The sequence below is a fragment of the Rana temporaria genome, chromosome 3 (genome assembly GCF_905171775.1).
Source record: "Rana temporaria chromosome 3, aRanTem1.1, whole genome shotgun sequence".
NCBI classification, from domain to species: Eukaryota; Metazoa; Chordata; class Amphibia; order Anura; family Ranidae; genus Rana; species Rana temporaria.
The window spans coordinates 236,887,517-236,893,516 of record NC_053491.1 but is presented as its reverse complement, the minus strand read 5'-3'; the positions used below and the strand labels follow the sequence as shown (position 1 = coordinate 236,893,516).

The 6,000-nt window shown below is 46.3% G+C and overlaps 1 protein-coding gene across 2 annotated transcripts in view; it reads right to left on the bottom strand.

Moving 5' to 3' along the window:
- Positions 1-4,047: 4,047 nt before the first annotated feature.
- LOC120932245 overlaps positions 4,048-6,000 on the bottom strand; it is a 44,891-nt gene continuing 42,938 nt past the window's right edge. For both annotated transcript variants that reach the window (XM_040344494.1, XM_040344495.1), the window contains exon 11: positions 4,048-4,186. The gene's annotated coding sequence lies outside the window, so the exon portion shown is untranslated. The remainder of the gene's footprint in view (positions 4,187-6,000) is intronic.

The window sequence follows — 6,000 nt, the reverse complement described above, 5'->3', positions numbered from 1 at the left end:
CTGCTTCACAGAGTGGAGACAGAGGGGATTCCAATGATCCTAATTGCTCTGGATTGGCCTATGCATCCTTGGTGCGCCGACCTAGTGCATCTAGTAGCAGACATCCTTTGGCGTCTACCGCTAAGAAAGGACCTGCTGTCTCAAGGTCCCATACGCCATCCTGTTTTTCAGTCACTGGCTTAATGGCAGGGCTATTGAAAGCCAGGTGCTAAGAGACCAGGACCTGTCAGACTCGGTGATCTCTACCATGAGGAGTGCTCGGAAGATTTACCATTGCACTTGGAAGACCTACATATCCATTTGTGAGGAAATGAAGTGACATCCGCATGCTTATTTGGTTCCCAGAGTCCTGCTGTTCTTACAGCGTGGGGCTGACCATAAATTAGCTTTAAGTACAATTAGGGGGCAGATATCTGCCCTGGCTGTCTTTCTTCAACGACCCCTGGCGGCTCACTCTCTAGTGAGAACGTTTGTCTGTCTGTCCTCCACTACCTCCATGGGCATTTGAATAGCAGACGTCCCTTGGCGTCTAGCGCTACAAGAGGACCTGCTGTTGCAAGGCCCCATACATCATCCTGCTTTACAGTCAATGGCTTTAACGGCATGGCCTCTAAGTGCCTCAGAAACCACCATTTGAGAACATTAGGAAAGATCCCTTGTTGGCACTTTCTCAGAAAGTGGTCCTTTTGGTGGCTGTTAGGTCCGTTAAGACGGGCTCTGAGCTGGCAGCCTTGTCATGAAAGGCTCCCTATCTGATCTTCCATAAGGATAAGGTGGTGCTGCGTCCGCAGCCTTCTTTTCTTCCTAAGGTCATTTCGATCCTCCATCTCAAGGAAGACATTGTACTGCCATCCTTGTATCCTCATCCGTTGAATCCTAAGGAGACAACGTGGCATTCCTTGGACGTTGTCCGAGCTCCGAGAGTATACTTGTCTGTTACAGCTCTGTTCCGGAGTTCAGACTCACTGTTTGTTTCGGTGGCTGGTCCCAAGAAGGGCCCATCGATCTCATCGGCCACCATTTCGAGGTGATCAGGCTTACGCCATAAAGCAGCGGTGGGCAATTATTTTTTCGATGGGGCCACATGAGAAACTAAAAATATTTTGGAGGGCCGGGCCAAAAGGCTAAACTCAATACTGCATAAAATCAATTGTATTTCTTTATAAAAAGCAGTAAATATCATTGTTGGACAACTGGTACTAGTACTTGTTATAGACATGGCACAGGAGGGGGACAGAGGCTGGGGACATGGCACAGGAGGGGGACAGAGGCTGGGGACATTAAAACACAGGAGGGGGACAGAGGCTGGGGACATGACACAGGAGGGGGACAGAGGCTGGGGACATGACACAGGAGGGGGACAGAGGCTGGGGACATGACACAGGAGGGGGACAGAGGCTGGGGACATGACACAGGAGGGGGACAGACGCTGGGGACATGACACAGGAGGGGGACAGACGCTGGGGACATGACACAGGAGGGGGACAGACGCTGGGGACATGACACAGGAGGGGGACAGACGCTGGGGACATGACACAGGAGGGGGACAGACGCTGGGGACATGGCACAGGAGGGGGACAGACGCTGGAGACATGACACAGGAGGGGGACAGACGCTGGGGACATGGCACAGGAGGGGGACAGACGCTGGGGACATGGCACAGAGGCTGCAAATAAATTATCATATCACTTCTTCACATCATCAGTATGCTGTGTCTTCCTCCTGTGCCCCTTTCACCTCTCCACAGATCTGACCTGTGGAGAGGTGAAAGGGGCACAGGAGGAGGACACAGCATACTGATGATGTCTAGGTAGGATAGCACTTCACACTCTGCTGCTGGACTGAGGAGGACTCACCAGACAAGGCCAGGGCAGTGGCACTGAGGGCAGGCAGCAGGCGTCGCGAGGAGTCCTACTCCAATGAAGAGAGTGGAGACCAGGGTCCACTCCAGGTCCGGGCACCAGCATGGCGGCTGGCCGACTGCTACAGTCAGTAGGGCGGGCAGAGCAGGCAGGCAGGCGCACTGGTCGGTCTCCGTCTGCCTTCACTCAGTCCACTCCGTCACAGTGGGGGTGCGTCTGCAGTGTGTCCACTACATCTGCTGCTGTGTGCTATCCCGCCGGTGCCGCTCTCCACAGAGTCCACACATTCTACGATGTTCCTCAGTTTCCCCGCGCTGCTCTTTTGAATAGGCTGGCTGCAGTGTTGTTAGCGCGAAAATGCGCTTTGATAATTGGCTGCGCGGCGGGTGGTGGTGGGCTGGGCGGTCAGAGAGGGCAAGGCTATGCATAATGTAGGAGGACTAGACGCTGCCTGCGCTGCGGCTCACATTCGGATCTTTTTACGGGCACATTTCCCTTATTACGGACTTTTACGAACAGGGAAAAAGTGCCTTTTATTTACGTACTGTCCGTAATTCTACGGACGGTTGGCAACTAGGGTTGTCCCGATACCACTTTTTTAGGACTGAGTACAAGTACCGATACTTTTTTTTATGTACTCGCCGATACCGAATACCGATACTTTTTTTTAAATGTGTCCCCGTATAGCAGCCATGTCCCCCGTATAGCAGCCATGTCCCCCGTATAGCAGCAATTGTCCCCCGTACCTACTGTTATCACCGCGGCGGGGAACATTACAGACAGCGTTCGTTTGAACAGCTGTTTTCCCCGCTGCGCATAGACACTCCCCCTTGGACGGATCTGTCCAATCGCAAGCAAGGGGGAGTGTCTATGTGACTCCCCCTTGCTCGCGATTGGACAGATCCGTATCGGGACAACCCTATTGGCAACACTGCCCGGGGGCCGAATTAAAAGGTCCACCAGGCCGTATACGGCCCGCGGGCCGTAGTTTGCCCAGGTCTGCCATAAAGGGTCGGGCGTCTCCCTGTCACGATTAATTCGACCAGGGCAATGGTGCCTCTTTTGGGCTTTCTGACATCAAGCGTCTGTTTCCCAGGTGTGTAAGGCGGCGACCTGGTCGCCCGGTCACACTTTCACTAATGTGAGTGTATCTTTGGATGCTTCTTCGGCCGCAAAGTTTTGCAGGCGGCTGTTTAGAGTTACAGATCCTCAGTTGAGGAGCTCTGTTTTGTTTTGTAGTGAAGTTTAATTCTATGCTGTTCCCACCCCTCATTTTGACACTGCTTTGGGACGTCCCACTTTGTCAAGATTAGGGCTGTGTCCGTCCATGAACGAAAGAGAAAATAGGATTTTATACTCGCCGTAAAATCCTTTTCTCTGAGTTCATGGACGGACACAGCACCCACCCCTCTTTTTTTAAGTTTGTACTGCTTTTGACAAACTGAGCTGCTTAGTGCAGGCTGAGGGGATATAGCCAGTAGGACCGCCGCCTGGGCGGGGCTGTTCAGCTTTGAAGTTGTTAACACTTTCTGCCTAGTCACTCCTAAAGGAAGGCTAATACCCACTTTGTCAATATTAAGGCTGTGTCCGTCCATGAACTCAGAGAAATGGATTTTACGGTGAGTATAAAATACCATTTTTCTTTTGGGATGAAGGTTTTTTCTAACTGAATAAAAGCTGATTATTGTATGCACACCTGTCAGTGTTAAATGGTGTGTCTTAACCCTGTAACTGTCCATTTGTTGGACAGCTTGGTTAAAGGAAGATGAAAAATAAAATAATTACTGGCCAGATCACCAGATGAAAATAAAGCAAAAAAGCCAAAAAAATAAAAAACAATGCGCCCATCATATTTAAGGAGTCTGAGGGAGATCTGTGCACAGTAAACCATTTACATATACCCATATTAATGCGGCCACTCTGCATTAAAACCCACCAGACGAAAGGCTGTATATGGACGTGCGGCTGGTGGGATCAGGTTAAGCTCCAAACCCCATCATTAAACCTCTATTGCCCATTGAAGTTCTGTCATTTGTACAGAAGTTCTGTATTAGTTAACCATTGTCATATGTGGTGGGTAATGTGCAGTGAAATTACAGCTTGCTAGTTACAGCATTAAGAAGAAAAAGGGACAATTCAGTAAATTATTTTTATATCACTGAATAATAATTAAAAAAAAGAACCATTTTTCTTGAAATATATTTATTGAACTGTCACTACAAGAGATAAAAAGTTTCTATTTTATAGCGTCTGTATTCTACAAATTGCTGGCAGTAAGGATATAAGGTAAGAAGCAGTTTGAAGTATTTGAAAGGCAGTGATATCTGAAAGAGAATACACAAAATATTAGTTTGACTAAGGTGTCATGTCATGGCTGCCTTTATAGTGGAACTGATATTCTAGGTACAAATAAGCAGAAAGCTATATGAGTATGGTCACCATCCCAGACAGCTCTTGCTAAGCTGTCCCTGTTCACCTTCTTACTAAAGCCAAAGCACTTGAAAATCTCAACGGAATATGATAAATAGTATTTCCAACTACAGTCATGAATATCTTGATGTAATGATTTATTTACTTTTCTATTTTCTGTTGAGTTTATATAATTTACTTATCTGTACATATATAGTGGACCATGAAGTTTTTTTTTTCAAACCTGTTGTAAGTTGGATAACTTATTACAACATGTACAACACAAGATTTGTACTTGGATTATCATATTCATTCAATAAAATACTTTGACAAGGAAAAGCTCAAAGGATGCATGAGAATCGTACTACCTTCTTACAACTCCCATCCAGTCCATAGTAATTTGATTACCACATACAGCAGATGTTTTCTTTTGTGCTGAGTTGCAGTATGGTGAAATCATGGCACATAAATCATTGTTTAGCTCTAACTGAACCTGCTTTTAAAGTGTTACTAAACCCACAACAGTATAACCAGTCTGTATATGCAGTAAAGCATGCTTTTTAGGCTTGGTTCACACCCAATAATGATGCAGCTCCCTGCAGGGGTCCTTTGCATCCTGGTTCACCGTTTCAGGTCTGATTTCAGCCTGAATTTTGGGCTGAATTCGGACCTGAAACAGACCAAAAGATGAACAGGGCTCCTGTGCAAATTCGCACCGGAGCCGCATCGGAGATATGTGAACCGGCTCCATAGAGAGCCATTCACAATCTCCTGCTATTGCTAATTGAATACGCAGACCCCTCATCCAATTCACAATAGTGCGAACCAAGCCTTATATTCACTGTGGAACCTAAGGGGTTAATCCTGCTCTTTGTGCAAAAAGGCTGTTTGATCCTGTCTTTTCTGATTCTCCCCTTCTTTTACAGACCCCAATGCATCTACTGATAGAAAAGAGTTTTGAAGGCACTCTGCACATGCTTACTTTGGTGTGTATTGTATTGTTATTATTTTTTGGGGGGACGGTGCATGTGATCAGCACAGGGCCAATCAGCACTTTCCGGACAGAGGGTCAGGAGTCATGAAACTTCATAGGACAGTCAGAGGAGAATGAAAACTCCTTCTATAAGCTTTAACTAGTGCTCAGCCAGACACTGATAGAAGTCACAAGACTGCTATATACTGCTGATGAGAAAGGGTATTTAGCAGTTTTAAATTTACTAAAATAATTTCAATGTTCTGTGTACTGTGGGAGACCAGATATAGTGAATGCAGGGTCCTGGGTTTAGTAATACTTTAAGCTCTGCAATAAGCAGCAAGGCGTTTGGTATGCCATTTCACCTTCGTTGTCATTCAGATAGTGTATTGTGCATGTAGACATAATTCCTGATGACACCTTTTTTGCTAAAAGTAAATAAGCAACTGAAATCCATTTACTAAAAACGTTAACCACTTCAGCCCCGGAAGGATTTGCCCCCTTTCTGACCAGGCCATTTTTTGCAATACCGCACTGCTTTTTTTACTGACAATTGCACGGTCGTGAGATGTTGTACCCAAACAAAATATTCTTCATCAGTTTTGGCTGATATGTATTCTTCTACATATTTTTGGTAAAAAAAATAGCAATAAGCGTATATTGATTGGTTTGCGCAAAGGTTATTGGGCCAAATCCACAAAAACCCTGCGTAACTTAACTTTTGACATTTAAGTTACTCCGCCGCAAAATCTCTAC